The following is a 19435-nucleotide window of genomic DNA, read 5'->3' as shown; positions in this document are numbered from 1 at the left end:
AATCCATGGGACAATCCATGCTTTCTACAATATTATACTGAGCTAAACAAAGAAACCTATCAAGTATTCCTGGATTATAGGTTATTTTGGCTTACAGATTTTGGACTCGACAATTAATTATTGATATTCACCTATTTAATAAAAACACAGCTTAAAAAGAAAATTTTATTTGTGTACACTGAAGAACATTTTGTAACATTTTACATATTTTATTTGTTTCTTATTATGGGATTTAATCTATACATGAAGATTTGAAAACTAAAAGTGTTTAATATTAGACAAGAAATCATTTAGGCAACTGAGTCTTCAGTCTCCATTTAAACATCCTAATTTTTCTCTTTATGAAATATATGATTTATTGATCGAACTTTCTCTCCCTGAAACTGTAGTTTTATCAGGCTAATGGATAGGAATGATAGGAACTGCATCTTCTTTCCTGTTCTGTGTAAAGCAAACAAAGGAAAGAAAAGCTGACAGGATTTCAATAGTGTCAATCAAGGAGAATTGCAAAGATGAAAAGCGCAAGGCAATGGCATTCTTGACAAGCTGACAATACCTATGACTCTTGATAGAAATCACTTTGATTCTGGGTGACTGGAATAAGGTGATGTCTGACGGTTGGTTTATACAAGCAACTAAAGAAGACAGTAAGAGAAAAGTGAACATATTAAAGACTAAGAAATTCATAGATCACAAGGAAGGGTGATGGAATTCTAATTTTCACTGCAGCCACCATAATAACACTTCCCCTTGTATTTAGAGTTCTTTCTTACACTTCTACAACAAGTAAGCCTGGGAGAAAAAAATATATATAATTAACTACATAATCATTTATTTAGTTGTGTATTATTTATTATTTCCTTTCACTAGAATGTTATCCCCAAAGGTCAAATACTTTTGCCTCATTGATTGAGCACAGTAACCTCAAGCAATGGAATAGGACCTTGTACATAATATATATATATAATGTACATAATATATATATATACATTATATATATTTACAATATATATATTATGTACATTATATATATATAAAATAGACATTTTTATTGGATGAATGAAGTAAAACAATGATGGAATTGTACTCAACTGTCAATTATTTTAACAGAAGTCATGTCAGTAGTATATGTAAATGTTTAAGACAATATATAAACAGTGAGTGAAAATTTAGCTTCTGTACAGGTGTTGAAAATATATAGATAAAGTATTAGGATAGATTATAGATCCTTATCACCCTGTATGTGTGTTATATTCAATATGTTAACGATTTTATTATAGAACTATACTTTTTTGTGTTAAATTTCTCACTCCAGAAAGTGAAAGCTCATGTACCCTAATAACCATGTCACCATTCGTTCTTGAATACATAAATGACCACAATTCTCAGCCCTTCTATAGTCAAACAAGATCATGTAATTAATGCAGACCAATGAACAATGAGCAGAAATGGTATTAATTTTATAAAATATCTCAAAAAGTGACTTTAAAAGAAAAAACATTGTAATTATCTTTGAAAATATTTCCTGGGCATGATTTCTCCTAAGATTCAACTACTAGTTTAATTTTTAAATTATTATTTTTTCCTCATGATTTGTATCACATTTCATGTTCCTTTTTAATGAGGAGCATTGCAGGGACATTTACAGTTGAGTTCTTTAAAATTTGGTTAAACTTTGAAAAGAATGAGAAAGAGTTGCTCAGTTGGAGCTAGTGTGTGCTTAATTGTGTCTAAATGTGGATACCGTGACAATCATTTGTAGTACACATGGAAACAATTTTGACATTTGTTAACAAAACAACATATTTTTGAAAAAGAAAAGAAGAACGAAAGAGATTATTACAGCAGACAAGTATTCAAGAAATCAAACAATGATTTAGGGTGATTCTATGGGAATTACTAAAAATAAGGAAAAACCAATATCTGTGTTTGAGATGTGAAGATAAGGGAAATTGACAATGAAAAATAGTGGAGGTTTCTAAATTTGATACTCTGTATAGTTGAGTATGTAGATACATGTGTGAAAACACATTTGTGGGAAAGATGCAATCTAAAGATACTGTTCTAGATTTTAAATGTTTATTATTACATTCTGAGTGGACATATTTCCTATAGCAGGTACAGAATGTTGTTGCATAATCTTTTTAGAACTTCCATAGAATGGCAACAAAGAGAAATATAACAGATAATCACTTTGACCTGTTTCTATTCATTTATTTTTCTTTTTGTATGTTTTGTACATAGATGTAACTTAAACACTAATTTTAAAACATACATTGGACTCAGGAAGCTCTTCTAACATTTTTTAAAACCTTAAATTAAAAAAGAAATCACAGTATAAATATGTTGAACAATCAAAATAACAAAACATGTCTTTGCAGTTAAAACTCTTGATCAAATTTTAAGCTTCAGCATCTTATTTTCATTGATTGCTAACTGAACTGTGATAGTGAGCATATTAGTTAGCATTGCTGATATATCTGTATACACTCACACATATATACAGATGTACTCACACATATATACAGATGTACACACACATCTTATTGGTTCTTTTTTTTTTTTTTTTTTTTGCTCTGCACACACACACAGACACATGCATACACACAGAGAGAAATGTCTGTTTTAAAGAATTAGCTTACACTGTTGTGGAGGCTGGCACTCCCAAAATCTGAAAAGCACGCCAGCAGACTGGAAATTTCACTAACAGTTGATGTGATCTTAATAATTGCTTTTGGTGGGGGCAACTTATTCCTTGCTCTTTAAGACCTTCAACTAATTGGATGAGGCTGACTCATGTTATAGAGATATTTCGGTTTACTAAATCTATTCATTTAAAGGCTAACAATACCTTCTCATCTTCAGCATCTAGACTGGTGTTTGCTCAAAAAACTAGGTATCATATCCTAGACAAATTAACACAAAAAGTAACATATACATTTTCTCTATTTTCAACTTGGCACCCGTGCGATCCTTCTTAAAACATACTAAATCTCCAAATAAGGACAACAACAAAGTTATACTTCTACCAGCCTGACACAACTACCCTGTGTAAAACAGAAAATGCACTGACTCTTTCCCTACAAGAGGATGCAAAGTTCTTAATGCTCAAGTCTCTTCTTGATATCCTGTAACTTAAATACTATGATGTAAATTTAATTGTCATATACATGAGATGTAAAGTTAATGCATCTTATGTAAAATGAGGGGATAAGACAAGGAAAAAAGAAAACACGTAACACACATAAACACACAGACATATTCTTAATAAATTAAGAAATATGTATTCTTAACAATTACAGTGTTCATTTCTAGAACTATCATGTGGCTGTAGCTGTTATTTATAATTACCTTCTCCCACTACTTATTCAATATTCCCTTTGCCTTCAGCAAGCGTATCAGCTGGTCATTGTTCTTTACTTGATGGGGTTACTCAAACTTTCATTCCTGAATGGTCATTAGTAGCTCTGCATGAATCGATTTACAGTTTTTCATTGATTTTAATCACAGTGTATCATAATAGTAAGAGATACCTTAAGGGACTGCCTGTATTGAAGAAATACTCTTCTTTACCTTCATTATATAGAAGTAGTTCAACTTCCTCTTAGTAATCAGAATTAATCACCTTATCTAGTACAGTATGTCTATCCTAAGCATGCATTTTGGAACTGGGCAAATATTCACAGAATGTACTTGAGAATCACTGAACCCATATTTAGATAGTCCTAAGCTAGAACTCTATTTATCTCTTAAACTCCATCAGCCCTTTCTCTGACTGTTGGACCACAGTAATGTTCTGGGTCTCCTGAAATTAGAGTCCATCAGAATGGGTGTCCAATGATCCCTCCAAAGATTGAATATTTCTTTTTCCACTCTGCACAGTCACCTTGTTACAATGTCTTTAGTTCCTTTGTGGAAGACAGGGAGAAGGACTGAGTGTAAATCTGGCAGAGCAGGGGGCTCCTTCCTCAACATAACTAAGCCACCCCTTCAAAAGATTTTGGATTTGCAAAATGGCTCAAATCTGAAAATTGAATGAGAGTCTGTGATTCTGTTTCTATGACCCATATTTCACTTATTTTCATTTGACCTAGAACTCTTCCACTTATCAAGTAAAATGATGAGTATACTATCCCAACTTCAAGGGACACAATGATCGTTTAGCCAATGCTTTAGGGTTTTGCAAGTGAAAATAATTAGATTTTTTCTCTGGCTCTTTAGTCCATTGCAGTAACGTCATCCACCTTGTCAATTAAAGGCTGCCTCTTGGCCCCGGTTACCCTAGGATACAGTTTTTATTTTATTTTATTTTATTTTATTTTATTTTATTTTATTTTATTTTGTTTTGTTTTGTTTTGTTTTGTTTTGTTTTGTTATTTTTTATTTTATTTTATTTTATTATTTTGTGACAGAGTCTCGCTCTGTCGCCCAGGCTGGACGGCAGTGGTGCAATCTCGGCTCACTGCAGCCTCCGCTTCCTGGGTTCAAGTGATTCTTCTGTCTCAGCCTCCTGAGTAGCTGGGACTATGGGAGTGCGCCACCACTCCGGGCTAATGTTTGTACTTTTAGTAGACACAGGGTTTCACCATGTTGGCCAGGATGGTCTCGATCTCCTGACGTCGTGATCCGCCCGCCCTGGCCTCCCAAAGTGCTGGGATTACAGGCGTGAGCTACCATGCCTGGCCATAGGATACAGTTATTGCATTTGGGTTTCCCAATCAGTGACAGCAGTTTCCACTGTAATTTCTGATTTAAAGAGAAAAATGAGTAACAAAGTAAGCTGTACAACTAAGAGATCCACTGGTAGAAGATAATGTGAAAATCAATAGTTATTCACCATGTTGTATTTTTATATTTCAAATGAGATTAATATAAAAATAACATTTATCTATGTGATTTTCTATGTGATAATATTTTCTATAATAACATTTAATATTAAAATATTCCATGTTTTTCTTTGAAGTTTTGAATTTCAATTTGGTTAAAGTTACCAGTTGCACTAGTTAGTATAATAATTTGGTGTTATTTACAATTATGTTTCATTTTAATGCAAATATTTTAAGTCCATAAAAAATGTAGAATTTATGTAAGCAGACAGCTAAAATTAGAATTTATTTAAACTTTTATTTTTGTGATTTAATAGAAAATGTGGAAAAATACACAAATATCAATAGAAATTCATAAACTAAAAAATTTTATACTAAGCAGATCATTTAAAAATGTTTCTTAATAATAGTTTTTTATTTTATTTTAAACCTATCTTGTCTTGAAATGTTTAAATAACTGATATAGAATAAATCCATCAATACCCTATGGAAATAAACATACATTTGTGCGTGTGTGTGTGTGTATATATATATGCAACTTACTATATATACAAATGTTATGTATATATACTATGTAGCTGATATATATAGATACATAGAGATATAATATCTGATATATTATATATACTGATAGTGATAATATCTGATATATATAATATGTCATATATATATATGAAATATCTGATTATGTAAAAATTTTAGATTCCATTAAGAGTTTATTTGTAACCAGGTTTCTTAACCTGAAATTTTGTGTTTTTTATTCAGGAATTTTGTAAACTTTAACATTTATATACAAATACTTGCATGCATGTATTTTCCTTTTGTGGACGGTTGTACGTTTCTTCAATTTACTATAATTCTATTACAAAATGTGGAATTAAATGTTTTTATAACAATAATACTCTGTATTCATTTCACATATTGGAAAACTGTATTAATGAAATTAGTTAAGATTGCCTTTATTATATACTGCCATAAGGCATTTTAAAAGGAATGTTCATGGGTAGTCAGTGTATATATTTATGGCATATATGAGATATGGTGATACAGGAATACAATATATAATAATCTTAGCAGGGTAAATGGGATTAACCCTCACCTCAATCATTCATCGTTTCTCTGTGTTACAAACATTCCAATAATACTCATTCAGTTATTCTAAAAGTTACAACAAATTATTGTTGGTTATAGTCATCTGGTTGTGCCATCAAATACTAGATCTTATTCATTGTATCTAATTATATATTTTTACCCATTAACTATTCCCAGTTCCCACCTACCCCACACACTACCACAATCAACCTCTTGTAACCATTATTCTATCTCCATGAGTCAACTGTTTTGATTTTTAGCTCCCTGATGTAGTTTGTCTCTGTGTCCCAACCCAAATCTCACCTTGAATTGTAATCCCCATAATGCCCACGTGTCAAGGGCGGGACCAGCTGGAGGTAATTGAATCATGGGAGTAGATTCCCCCATGCTGTTCTCATGATAGTGAGTGAGTATCATGAGATCAATGGTTTTACAAGCCTCTGGCATTTTCCCTGCTTGCCCTCATTTTCTCTCCTTTCACCCCTTGAAGTGGTGCCTTCTGCCATGATTGTACATTTTCTGAGACCTTCCCAGCTATGCAGAACTGTCAGTCAATTAAGCCTCTTTTCTTTGTAAATTACCCAGTCTTGGGGATTTCTACATAGCAGTGTGAAAACAGACCAATACACCACCACAAATGACTGAGAATATGAGAAGTTTGTCTTTCTGTGCCTGACTTGGTTAACTTAACATAATGTTCTCCAGTTCCATCTAAGTTGTTGCAAATGCAGAATCTCATTTCATTTTTATGGATGAATAGTACTCCATTGTGTATATGTGTCACATTTTCTTTGTCCCTTCATCTAATGATGAGCACTTGAGTTACTTCCAAATCTTGGCTAGTGTGAATAGTGCTGCAATAAACATAGGAAGGCAAGTGTCTCTTTGATTTACTGACTTCTTTTATTTGGATATATACAACTACCAGTGGGAGTGCTGGGTCATATGGTATTTCCATTTTTAATTTGTTGAGAGACTTCTGTACTGTTCTCCATGATGGTTATACTAATTTACATTTCCATCAACAGTGTCCGAGAGTTCCTATTTCTCCATATCCTTGTTACCATTTGTTATTGCCTGTTTTTGGATAAAAGACATTTTAACTGGGGTGAGATGATATCTCCTTATAGTTTTGATTTGCATTGCTTTGATGATCAATGATGTTGCGCACCTCTTCATGTACCTGTTTACGATTCATGGAACTTATTTTAAGAAATGTCTATTCAGAACTTTTGCCCATTTTAAAATCAGATCATTAGATTTTTTCCTATCAAATGGAGTTCCTTGTATATTCTTCCTAATCCTTTGTCAGATGGATAATTTGCAAATATGCTCTCACATTCTGTAAGTCATCTCCTCACTTTGTTGATTGTTTGCTTTGCTGTGCAGAAGATTTTTAACTTGTCATTCCATTTGTCCATTTTTGCTTTGGTTGTCTGTACTTTGGGGGTATTACTGAAGAAATTTTTGACCAAACCAACATACTGAAAGTTTCTCCAAAGTTTTCTTTTAGTGGTTTCATACTTTTAGGTATGAGGTTTAAGTCTTCAATCCACTTTGACTGGATTCCTGTATATGGAGAGAGATAGAGATCTAATTTCATTCTTCTGCATATACATATGCAGTTTTCCCAGTACCACTAATTGAAGATATTGTCCTTTCCCCAAAGTATATTGTTGGTATCTTTGTTGAAAATTAGTTAACTGAAGATGTATGGATTTATTTTTTCTTGCTTTATACTATGCCATTAGTCCATGTGTCTGTTTTTATGCCAATACCACAGTTTTACTTACTATAGCTCTGTAATATAATTTGAAGTCAAGTAATGTAATTCTTTCAGTGTTGATCTTTTTTTCTGAATAAGGCTGTTTTAAGTCTTTTGTGGTTCCATATAAATTTTAAAATTATTTTTCTTGTTGCTATGAAGAATGTCTTGGTATTTTGATAGGGATGGCAGTGAATTTGTAGATTGCTTTGGGTAGTACAGACTTTTTAACAATAGTAATTCTTCAAATATACAAACATGAAATATCTTTGCTTTTGTGTGTGCCCTCTTTAATTTCTTGCATCAATGTTTATTAATTTTCACTGGAGAGATCATTTACTTTTTTGGCTAAATTTATTCCTAGCTATCTTACTTTATTTGCAGTTATTGCAAATCATAATACTTTCTTTTTTTCAGAATCTTTACTGTTGGCATACACAATAGCTACTGGTTTTTGTATGCTGATTTTGTATTCTGATAATTTTTGAAGAAGTCTTTAAGCTTTTCAAATTACAGCATCATGCCATCTGCAAAAAAGGATAACTTGATGTCTTCCTTTTTGATATCTCTTCTCTGATTGCTGTAGCTGGGACTTTCAGTACTTTATTGAATAACAGTGGTGAAAATGGGAATCACTGTCTTGTTTCACATCTTAGAGGATAGACTTTCAGTCTTTTTCTCATTTAGTATGATAGTAGCTGTGAGTCTGTCATATATGGTTTTTATTGTGTTGAAATCTTTTTCTTCTATGCCCAGTTTTAATATTTTTATTACTACAAATGGGTTTAATTTTATCAAATGTTTTTTCAGCATCATTGAAATTGTTATATGTTTTTTTTCCTTCATTCTGCTGATCTGATATATCACATTGATTTTCTTTTTTTTCTTTTTTTTTTTTTTTTTTTTGAGATGGAGTCTCGCTCTGTCGCCCAGGCTGGAGTGCAGTGGCCGGATCTCAGCTCACTGCAAGCTCCGCCTCCCGGGTTTGCGCCATTCTCCTGCCTCAGCCTCCCGAGTAGCTGGGACTACAGGCGCCCGCCACCTCGCCCGGCTAGTTTTTTGTATTTTTTTTAGTAGAGACGGGTTTTCACCGTGTTAGCCAGGATGGTCTCGATTTCCTGACCTCGTGATCCTCCCGTCTCGGCCTCCCAAAGTGCTGGGATTACAGGCTTGAGCCACCGCGCCCGGCCCACATTGATTTTCAAATGTTGAAATATCCTTGTATCCCTGGGATGAATCCCTGTTGGTCATGAAAAATAATCTTTTTAATGTGTTGTTGGACTTAATTTTGTGGTATTTTGCTGAGGATTTTTGCATCAAAGTTTATCAGAGATATCAGCCTGTAACTTTCTTTTATTGATATATCTTTGGTTTTGAAATAATGGTAATACTGGACTCAAGAGATATGTTTGGAAGTATTCCTTCCCCCTCTATTTTTTATATAGTTTCAGTACAATTGGTATTAGGTCTTCTTTAAATGTTTGGTATAATTCAACAGTGAATCAATCAACTATCATGATTTTCTTTGCTCAGAGATTTTTATTATAGCTCCAGTTTTGGTACCTGTTATTTATCTATTAAGGTTTTGGATTTCTTCATGATTCAGTCTTGGTAGATTTTCTTGGAATTTATTCATTTCTTCTAAATTTTTCAAATTATTGGCATATACTTCCATGCCAATAATAAGTTGTGTCTTGAAATTTCTTTTATCTGCTATAAATATACTACTGCTCTTTATTGGTTTCCATTTGCATAGAATATCTTTTTCTAGCCCTTTATTTTTAGTCCATTTCTGCCTATATAAATGAAGTTGTGTGTAGGCAACAGACAATTGGAGCTTGTTTTTTCATTCATTCAGCCATTTTGTGTCTTTTGAATGGAGCATTTATTGTATTTATGTTTAATGTTATTATTGATATATAAGGATTTACTACTACCATTTTGTTGTTTTCTGGTTGTTTTTAGATATATTTTTCCTTTCTTCCTGTCTTTCTTTTTGTGAATATGATTTTCTATGGTTGTATCTTTTAATTTCTTGCTTTATATTTTTGTGTATCTGTTGTTGGTTTTTTGATTTGAAAATACCATGAGGGTGGCAAATTACCTCCTATAACCTGGTATTTTAAACTGATGACAATTCTAATTACAAAAATCAACTAACAAACAAGAAAATTAAAAACTAACAACAACTCTACATTTTAATTTCTTCCCTACAAGTTTTAACTTTTTGCTGTTTTTATTTATATCTAATTACATTGTCTATGTCTTAAAATGTTGTTGTAGTTATTATTTTTTTGGTTTGTCTCTTGGTCTTCCTACTCTAGATATTAGTAGTTTACACACCAGAGTTAATGTTATAATGTTTTTATTTGTCTGTATATTTACTGTTGTCAGTGAGTTTCATACTTTCAGATGATTTTGTTCAGCTCATTAACACCCTTTTTTTAAAATTGAGTAAATTTCTTAAGCATTTCTGTAATACAGTTCTGGTATTGATGAAATTCTTCGCCTTTGTTTGTCTTGGAGAGTATTTATTTCTTCCTTATGTTTAAAGGATATTTTCACTGGATGTAATATATTAGGATAAAAGTTGTTATTGTTTCCTTCAAAGCTTTGAAAATATTGTATCACTCTCTCCTGGCCTGTAATGTTTCCACTAAGAAATCTGTTGTCAGTCATATTTGAGCTGCTTTACAGTTTTTTTTTTTTTTTTTTTTTTTTTTTTTTTTAATTTTCTATTTCTGCTTTTAAGATACTTTCTTTTCCTTTACTTTTGGTAGTTTGATTATTAAATGTCTTGAGGTAGTCTTACTTGGGTTAAATCTGCTTGGTATTCTCTATAACCTTCTTGTATTGGAATAGTGATATATTTCTCTGGCTTTGGAAGTTTTCTATGATTATCCCTTTAAATAAACTTTCTACACCTAACACTTTTTCTACCTCTCTTTTAAGGCCAGTATCTTAGATCTGTCTATTCTGAGGCTATTTTCTAGATTCCAGAGGCATGTCTCATTATTTTTTATTCTTTTTCTTTTGTCTCCTCTTACTGTGTATTTTCAAAAACTCTATTATCAAGGTCACCAATTCTTTCTTCAGCTTAGTTCTGCTGTTTAGAGCCTCTGTTGCATTCTTCAGTTTTTAAATTAATTTTTTCAGCCGCAGATTTTCTGCCTTATTCTTTTTAATTATTTTAATCTCTTTATTAAATTTATCTGATGAGATTCTGAATTCTTTCTCTGTGTTATTTTGAATTTTGTTGATCTCCCTCAAAACAGCTGTTCTGAATTATCTGCCCGAAAGTCACATATCTCCATCACTCTGGAATTGGTCACTGGTGCCTTATTTAATCCATTTGGTAAAGGTCATGTTTTCTTGGATGGTCTTGATGCTTGTGGACGTTTATCATTGTTTGGGCATTGAAGAGTTAGGCATTTATTGTAATATTTGTAGCCTATGTTTATTTGTATTTGTCCTTCTTGAGAAGACTTTCCAGGTGTTCAAAGGGAATTGAGTGTCTTGATCTAGACATTTGGTTCTGCATTCATATGTACATTAGGGGGAATCCCAAGCCCTGTAATGCTGTGACTCTAGCAGACTCATAGAGGTACCACTCTGACGGTCTTGCATAAGGTATTAAAGAATTCACTGGATTACAAGGCAGAGTCTTTTCTTTGCTTATTTTCTCCTCCCCAAAGCAGTCTCCCGACCCATGCTGAGCTGCCTGGAATTGGGATAAGAGTGTCACAGGAACTCCTGTGGTCACCATCACTGGGTCTGTGCTGAGACACACCTGAAGCTAATACAATACTGGGTATTACCCAAGGCCTGTGGCGACTTGTGGCTCAGCTGGTACTAAAGTTTCAAGACAAAGCCCCCTTTATTTTTTTCTTTACTTTCTGCAAGCAGAGGTGGTCTCTTTCTGTGACTCCCACAGCTGAAAATGTGTTGGGTCATGCCTGAAGTCTGCACAATACTAAATTTTGCCCAAGGCCTGTGGGGACTGCTGCCTAACTATTGCTGATATTTATTCAAGGCCCAAAGGCTCTTTTGTTAGCAGGTGGTGAATTCTGCAAGAACAGAAACCTTCTCTTCAGGGAAGTGGGTTCCCTTCTGGTCCAGGGTAGGTCTAGAAGTGTCATCCAGAAGCTATGACCTGGAACAGGGACTTCAGGACTCTGCCCGGTGCTGTTTTTTACTGTGGCTCAGCTGGTATCCCCAGTTTCAAGACAAAGTACTTTTTACTCTTTCCTCTCCTTCTGGAGTTATAAGCTGCACTGCCTGGAGTTGGAAGAGGGGTGATGCAAGCACTCCCTTGGCCACTCCAACTCATGACTCACTAGGTTGTGTGCACCCCAAATCCACTGACTCTGAGCCGAGCAGAGCACCAGGACTTGCCCAGGAATTGCAATCCTCTTATCTTGATATGATGTAAAAACCATGTACTGAGGTTACTAACCTGATTTTTGTTTCTTATGAAGGTTATTTCCTGTGTGGATAGTTGTTAAATTTGCTGTTCCTGTGTAGGAGATGATGGCTAGATGTTTCAATTTGGCCATCTTGCTCTGCTTTCCCTATAAGGTACTTTTTAAAATTCTAAACAGTTTTCTGCCCAAAGATCCTTGGGCTTGTTTGAGATGTCATATTTAGTGTAAGTATTTATCTTCACAGTCTGAGGCCATGTAAATAAACAGATGAGGTGTGTGAAAAGCCAGGATTGTCTTTATTACCTACCGTCATAAGGTATTCTTTTTTTTTTTGAAATCTAAATAGTTGTCTGCTCAAAGAGTCATGGGCTGGTTTGAGGTGTCATATTTAGTGTAAGTATTCATCTCCATGGTTTGAGACCTTGGAAATAAACAGATGAAGAGTGTAAAAGGTCAGAGTCAGATATAATAATTTCACACGGAAGCACATAAAAATGCCTCTATTATGTGAAGTAGGACTCTGTCCTCTCTAAATCTACATTTTTATGAACTATAATTATTTCATATGGGTGGTAGAAATGGTTTGCTAGAATATCATTCTTTACAGCTGGAAAAAGAACTCTCAAAAATCACAGAACAATTTAAAATTAGCATATATTTAAAGCATGTACATGGTAACAGTATTGTTTGAAACCAGTTTTTTTCTGTTTAAAATAGTTATTTGAAACATCAATTTTCATGCATATTGGTAGTGCACATGGGGCAAAGATCTTTTCAGTACTTCCAAATCTAAGAGGGCCAGTGTCAGAGTGATACTTCATGAAATGCACCACGTCGGGGAGTCTGACCATGTTTGATTTTCAGTAGAATCATTGAGTCTCCTATTCACCAACTCTACCAAATCTAGAAAGAATGCATTTTCACTAGCAGATTGTTTCCTTCAATTCCTTGTTTTTACACTTTCCTTTTATCTGTTCTGATTTTTTCTGCTTCCTCACAAACACTAGTAAATTATAGTTTACTTACATGTTCCACATAATTCCACTAATAATATCTCTAATCCAAATAAAAAAATTAGTTAAGTTGAAGTTATTAAGATTTAAGAAATTTATAATGCAATAAATGATATTGATAACATAACAATCCTTTTCATAAATATTTACTTTGCATATCTAAAACTAAAAAAATACACAATTTGCTTTGCCTAATAAAATCGTTAGTTTTACTATATGGCGAATTAGATGGGCTGCACAATGAAATATTAGTACTGAAAAATGCATTTGGTAAAAATACTAACGGGAATAGAAATGACACAGGATTTTGTGCTGCTTTGCCAGCCAGAAATCTCTGTGGTCGGTGGTGTCTCGGCCCGGGCTTTGCTAGGGCTTGCTGGGTTCTCTCTGCTCACTCACTCAGGCAGGCTGTGCTTGGCTATCGCTACCAGTCGGAATCGCACACCCACCGCAACTCTGGGCTCAGTGTACAGCTGATCTGGGTGTGCCGTGACCAACTTCTGTCTTGGGTGCCAGTGTCTGGATGAAGGGGATGTGGCAGTGACCAAAAACTCTTAGATACCAGCAACAATGGAGCCTCAAGGGATGTTACAGCTTTTTCTCAGGGAGTCCCAAGGTTTAAGCCACCAGGAAGTGTTGCAGCTCCCATTCGGTCCTGCTGCCCACAGCTTGTTGAGTGGGGGGCATGTGGTGCTCAGCGGTTTTTTCACTTCCATAGCTCAGCAAGTCCGAGAGAGGCTGACAGCGCTATTTCTCACCTGTCATCTGTCAAGTTCCAGTTTCTTTCCCTGTGACCAAGAGGAGTGAGGTAAACGGACACCAGAGAGTGAGCAAAGCAGAGAAGAATTATATTGAGTGACAGAGAAGCTCTTGACAACGAGAGGGGACCTGAAGTGGATAGCCCTTTGTCTGAATGGGGGCCTGAAAATGCTTGTCTTGTCTGTGAGGCTGATTCTGGGGTTTTCATGGGCTCAGAATGGGAGAATTAATGCTGATTGGTCTACTGGCGGGCCTGGAAAAACTACCTTTTGATTGGCTAAAAGGTAACGAGGAATGTCTCACTTCGGCTGTGGACTCCATCCGGAACTGGTACTTCAGCTTTCAGGCCTCAGGCTGTCTTTGTCTTGAGGGTCAGGTTTCCCTGGGGACCCGTTTCTCTCTGCCTTGGAATTTGTCTGTCTCTGGCAGCTATCAATACTTTAACTTTATTTTTCTCAAATATGTGATAATCACTAATCACAGCATCAGTTTGTATTTTCCTGAGCATGATGGAATATATGCAAATATATTTACTTTCTTCATTTACGATAAAATAATTATTTTATCCTTTTATGTGGATAATTTCAATTTCTACTCTAAATACATAAAGGTAAATTTTTTTTAGGTACTGCTTTTGCTATGTATCATGACTGTTTACATGTAAGGTTATTATTATTCCCTTTACTTGTTCCTTTTTCAGATGAAGTCAACTTGCTTTTTTTTGGCTCATTATTTTCAATACCTTAAATATTTCATATCTATTATCTCTATTAACATTTGTGACCTTAAATGCAAATTTAAATGTGCAAAAACAAAAATAAATTCATTTTGTATGATTTATCTAATTATACACCAATAACAATTTGTCAATTATGATAATTTAATGGATTACAAGTAACACATAAATAAATTATATAAAAAGATCTGGTTTCTTTCTTAAGAAAATTAAATTGTTATTTGAATTTAAAACACACTATACCCTCATTCTTAAATTTTGCACAATTTACACATATGGGCTCTTCTATGACATCCTCCATTATGAGTTTTAAGCCCATATGTGTAAATTGTGCAAAATTTAAGAATGAGGGTATAGTGTGTTTTATATGAAAAAAATATTTTATCTCAGAACATAGGCTGATATGTGAATAAAGGTCATACCATTCTTAAACAATCCATATACTGACCATGAGCTACTCTCAGAGGTACCTGAAATACTGTGACATTATGTTTTGAGACAATTAGATTTTTAGTTTGTATTACCATTGTGGGTAATATTCAGAAATTATTCTTAATTAAATATTTTCCAAAGATTTAAAATTAAAATTACCAAGGATTTAAGATTCTAAAGAGTCCAATTTATCTCCTTCTTATAAGAACATTTGGTGGTGTTGGTTTAAGTGATAAACTGCATAGTTGATATTAAGTATAAATAATAAAAATTACATATAGTACTAGATGAACTATTTAAAGTGTTAGAGATTCTACTTTAAGGGACATTTTGGAAGCTTACATAGTTGAACAAAAATGTAGTTTAGTATTTCCTGTTTTCCCTCGTCTTTTAAGATGTCATTCTGCTATCAGTGTATCTGTAGTTCCTGTATTTTATCTAAACAGAATTTTATTTAATGGGATATAATCTTTTTATAAAGTTAACATTTGTTACCTTAAACGCAAATTTAAGCTATCAAAAACAATGAGCTATTTTCGCCATGTGTTTAGGGGCTTTTGGTTTCCTCTTAACCGATATACTGGTCTTTATCTACTTTTAAAATAAAATACAAAAAATAAAAGAGATATAATATAAAACCGAATGGCACTGTTTTATTTAATATGCGAAACGTCACTCAAGAATCTTTTGACTTCTCTATCTTAATTGCAATAGTTTTAAAATTTGTATATAGTTTAAATTGCTATGTATCTTACTTTTCAAGATATCCAAAGGTTAGTCTTGTAACTCATTCTTTTTTACGATTAGCATACTGTAAAAACATGTTTCTATATTATTAGATTAAAAAACAATTTATAAAGTTTCAAGAATTCATAAATGTATTAAGTTATTATGACTTTCCTATTTCCTAGGCAGATGTACAGTGCTAGAGGTATCAAGTAATATCAAATCATACTAATTAGAGTGAGGAAACTCTCTAAGCATAATAAAGGGAATGAAATACATAGCTTGACATATAGCTAAAGGTTTGCTTATTTATTTTTCCAAAATTGTGGCAAATTATTTGGAAATATGGATAATAATTTATTAGGCATGATTAAAATAATTTTCCTACTGAATGTTGCTCAACCTCTGGCATTTGATCTTCCTATAAACACTCCTAAATGCCTTAACATCCTCTATAGAAAACCAGAGTCTACTTTTGTCTGCTTCTTGTATCTGTTCATATGTCCTACCTTTAACCACATGTGTCATATTCTATCACTATTTTGTTCCTTGGCATATCTGTCTTAGTCAGTTTGTGCTGCTATGATAAACTACCATAAACTGGGTAGTTTAAGAGTAACTGAAATTTATTTCTGGAGTCTGGGAAGTCCATGATGAAGGCACCAACTAATTTGGTGTATGGGGTGGGCTGCTTTCTGGTTCACAGTCAGTGCCTTCTCCCTGTGTCCCCACATAGTGGAAGAGGCAAGGATGATTTTTCAGAACTATTTTATAAGGGTACTAATTTTATTAAAGAGGCCCAAATACTCCCCACCTCCCAAAGACCTCATCTCCCAATAGTATCAATTTGGAGATTAGAATTTCGACATATGTATTTGGGGGTTATATAAATATTCTGATCATAGCAAGTGGTTATGAGGCCATTGGAAGCAATTAGTTTGTCTTTTTACTGTTTTAATATCCTAATTTCTCACTGTAGGTAATTCATCATATTATTTACATGCTGCTGAGCAGGAAAGACAACATTATATGACAATATACAAAAGGTGAGTAGAGTAAACATAATGCTTTCAAGTTAGTGTATGTAGGTGAGAAATAACAGTTCTTAAAAAGAAATTGGTTTTTAATAAATAATACCAGTAGAATCAATCTTAAGACGTAAATTTGGAATATTTTCTGAAGACAATGCACTTCTAAGGATTCAAGGCAAAATGACTATATAACATGAGCGTATGCCTTTCAAAGAACTCTAATACACATAATTATAGAAATGTCCAAGAATGTACAAATAGTGGAAGTCCTTCAGTGGGATTGGCAGCTAAGAAAGAGTGCCACTCACTTTTGAGAAATTTGAGAGTTTTCTCTTTAATAACTTTCATATATGAAATAAATTTAACTGCTGGCTTAGGGTTACCTTGTCATTTACCATCACTGAAGCTTTACTTCAGTATTTACATTGAATGTAAGTTTGAAGAACTTAATAAACAATTTTTAATTTGAAGAGACCAAATACAAGGACAAAAATGAGCAGTGGTGAAAATTGCTAAGCACACTGGTTGGTAATACAAATCATCAGCATATTTCTACATTGGGGGTACAGATTGTAAGAAAAACAGTTTATGTCAAAGTATGGGGTGTGTGTATGTGTGTGTGTGTGTGTGTGTGTGTGTTCTGGGGGAGAGCCAAAGTGGAGATACAGCAATAACTTGCTTATAACATCATGCATATGAATATTTCCACAAATATAGGCAAGGGACAGGCACAAATATAATTGGAAGGTAGATTAAACAGAAATTCTAATAAACCCTGACTTTTAGCTTAAATTAAAAAAAAAAAAAAAAAAAAGAATGAGGCATTGGACAAAAGTAAATCGCCTTCTAGGACGGCTTGTAATTCTGGTCGTCATATGTCATAATGGGCTGTCAGATTAATTACTTTTTGTGGAAGAGCCTCTCAAGCTAAAAGCCTGAACAAGTTTAAAAATATGCTGCTAAGTTAAGATAGTAAATAAAACTTCTCTAAATAATTGTTTGGACCTTAATAATTGCACCATTCACCCCACCCCTGCGCCCCACCACCCAGAAAGGAAGACATATATATCAAGAACAACAAGAAAGAAACAGAATCCTGAAGCACACCATAGAGGCAGTACAGATACTTTATTTTTGCAAGCATTTGGCTGATAATAAGATGGAATTTCAAAAATTCTCATTAATCTCTTACAATATTTGCAAAAATGAAAACAATTTCCTATAATTATTTTTTTCTTACATGATCATGTAATTTCAGAGAAGACAAAGTTCAAATAAGCATTGAGCTTGATTTTCTTTGTGAAGGAAATAAAGTAGTAGAGATCTACAATAATTTCAGGGAAAATATCAATTCAGGAGGTCATTACTCAGTTCCAATCGTATGTTGCCACACTTCCAAGTTATTGGCGTGATGTGTGGAGTTAGATAGTCACTGAAATATCAGGAGAAAGACCATGGTCCAGGTATTCTAACTATGTTTCTAACAAATTGTGTAGACCATCTCAACTGAGTTGTGCTGCTCACTACATCTGCTAGAACACATGTATGTCTGCACACATACATGCATGCACACATAATTTCTTCAGTGCAAACCAGGCAGTCCTCACCGAATAACTCAAAGATGAAGAAAAAAAAGCCATATATATTTGCATACTTAAAAAAAAAAAAACACAAGGTGTTTGACTTTAAAAAAAAAAAAAAAAGAAATGTATTCTCTCGCAGTTTTGAAGCCTAGAATGCTAAAATGACAGCATTGCCGTGCTCCCGTGCAAGGCGATCAGAAAGGACCTCTCTCCTAACTTTTTGTACTTCTTTATCTCTGGTAGCCTAACTCCAATCTTCATGTTTATCCCTGTTTGTGTTGGTATCTATGTCCAAATTTCCTCTTCTTATGAGGACACAGTCGTATTCCATTAAAACCCTCCTAATGACCTCAACTTAATTGATCATATTATAAGAAGCTGTTTTCAAAAACGCTATTTCCAAACTGCATTCTGAGGTAATGGAGTGAGAACTCGAACATATTAATTTTGGGGGAAACAAATGCATACCACTTCTATCCATGAGCAAAATGAAAACAAATATAAAAGGACTTATACAGTGCAAGTGTACTATAATAAATTTAGAAACATTTGACTTTATAAAGCAACAGGCAAAATGTAAAGCAGTAGTCTTTTATTTAAAAGAAGCTTTTCTTAAAGCAGGCGATGTGGGACATATAATGAAAGTATATTGGGGCATTAAAATAAATATCAAAATGCAAATCTTTAAAGCAACTGTAATAAAAATTAGCATTGCAGAAACTTTAATCTGCTGTGAAGGAAAAACTTGACATTAATACTCAGAATGCACATAAAAATATATTAAGATGATAAGATGAAGAATGAGAGACTTGGAGAAACAAAAAAATCAGAAACAATATACTAACAATGTGTCCCTGATTTAAAAGATCAAGACATAGAGAATATAAAATTATCTAAATACATAAGAACTTATCTGAGTTATAAGTGCTCAGTCTATAAATTTTTATAGATTTGCCATAATGTCAAGTAAAATCAAGGTAAAATAACAAACATCCAGAAATATGCTTTTAAATGTAAAATAAAAATGATGTAATAAAAATAAATTGCC

The sequence above is a fragment of the Macaca fascicularis genome, chromosome 5 (genome assembly GCF_037993035.2).
Source record: "Macaca fascicularis isolate 582-1 chromosome 5, T2T-MFA8v1.1".
NCBI classification, from domain to species: Eukaryota; Metazoa; Chordata; class Mammalia; order Primates; family Cercopithecidae; genus Macaca; species Macaca fascicularis.
The sequence above is the reverse complement of the archived record's forward strand: the minus strand, read 5'-3'. Positions refer to the sequence as shown.